This window comes from Mandrillus leucophaeus, unplaced genomic scaffold, assembly GCF_000951045.1.
Source record: "Mandrillus leucophaeus isolate KB7577 unplaced genomic scaffold, Mleu.le_1.0 Scaffold473, whole genome shotgun sequence".
In the NCBI taxonomy this organism is placed as follows: Eukaryota; Metazoa; Chordata; class Mammalia; order Primates; family Cercopithecidae; genus Mandrillus; species Mandrillus leucophaeus.
The window spans coordinates 212,162-213,960 of NW_012105065.1; positions in this window are offsets into that span (position 1 = coordinate 212,162).

The window sequence follows — 1,799 nt, forward strand, 5'->3', positions numbered from 1 at the left end:
GGGTGGGTGGTGGCAGTCTTAATGGGCAGCTGTTTTCAACCCATGTGGGAGAAAGCCTTGCTTCAGATTGGCCATCAGCTTAATGGCGAAGCCAAAAGGATTAAGAGAACCAAAAACTGGATCATGTTTAAATGACAGTTCTTTTCCAATTTGGTCATTCTCTTTCACAAAGAAAGAACTGTTTGCATAGCCTTTCTCCCTGCACTCACTAACTTCTCTCTCACCCTAGATAGAAGCATTTGGAAGGAAAAAGTGCCCATAGCCGACCTGGCCCATTACCTGCATGTCTGGTTAGGGTCATGGCTGCTAGCTTAAAGAAAATGTTCAGTGCTTCTCGAAAAGTGCTCTGCTGAAGGCAGCATTAGCACTACCAGTCTTGATAAAAATCCCTACCCTGGGCCCCACCAAAAGTCTACTGAGCCAGAGTATTGGCGTAATGCCCAGAACACTGGGCAGTGTAATGAGCTGCGAATGTTTAAGGTGATTCTTCGGCTCTAGGTTGTGGAAAAGCTACTCTGTGTACCTGGGAAGTTGTAATGTTCCAGGCTTGCTGGTGACTAATGGGATAAATCGAATTCTGTGACTAATGGGATAAATCTAATTCTAATTAGTATTAGGAAGTCCTCTTCCCTGATACCAATGTTTTACCCTTTTTAATGGAATGTAGCTAAGTTAGCAGAAAGTGATCTTTTTCAGGCCTTGCTTTTATAATATTTTGGGTGGAAGCAGAGTGGCATTTAGTCTAGGGCGAATGATTTCCTGCTACTGAGGCAAGACTCTTCTGAGTTCTCTCCTGAAAACCCTATGAATTATGAAGTTTCCACTCAGGCTCATGAGAATACGTTCTGCCTCCAGCTCTTCTGTACCCTCTGCCTCCATACCCTCCAGGTATGGTTCCTTCTAATTCCATTGGATGATCTTTCCTTGGATTTAGAGAGCTTCCTCACACACACAGGATGTTACTTACTAAGCTGAATATGAAAGGCGACGCTTTGCAGAACTTGGGAGTTCTATCTGTACAGCCTTCTCCTTTCTGGTATTCTGCCCTGAAACGCCAGCTGCCTTGGCCTCTGGGACTCTCAGCTCTGTCTTCTCAACCGGAAGAATGCTGGGCTCAGCTGGGGCTACCCTTCCTTGTACCCTGGACTGGACACTCTCAGCACAGTAAGCTGGAGAAATTAGTGTTAATTTGTTGCCAACTCTCAGAGATTTAGTGCTTGCTGTCCAATGATGTGAAAACTACAATTTCATATATTTTGCCTTTCATACTTACGTCAGGCAGAAAGCTAAGTTTGTTCTCTGTTCCTCTATCTTGACCTGAAATGGAAGAACTCTTCTGCCATTTTAATTATAAGAGTGGTTTCCCATTTTGTGCAGACTCAGACTTCTATTTGTAGTTTTATTTTCCCACATTAAAATTGAGATCTGTTCGTTATATCCCTCCTTAATATCCTGCAGGGATTTTTATGTGAATTGCATTTAATTTCTAGATTTAGTGAGAATTAATATCTTTAATCTCATCTATGAACAAGATCAGGACTCACTCTTAACCCAACTGTACAGAGCAGCATTCACATTGCGTGTGGTGGGATAACACCTGTCAGAATCAGGTAAATAGCATAGCACCAAACAAAAAGTACGTCTTCATATACCACCATCTTTTATATTTTAAAAAGAATTTTTGGCCGGGTGCGGTGGCTCACGCCTATAATCCCAACACTTTGGGAGACTGAGGTGGGCAGATCACAAGGTCAAGAGATCAAGACCATCCTGGCCAACATGGGGAAACCCCGTCTCTA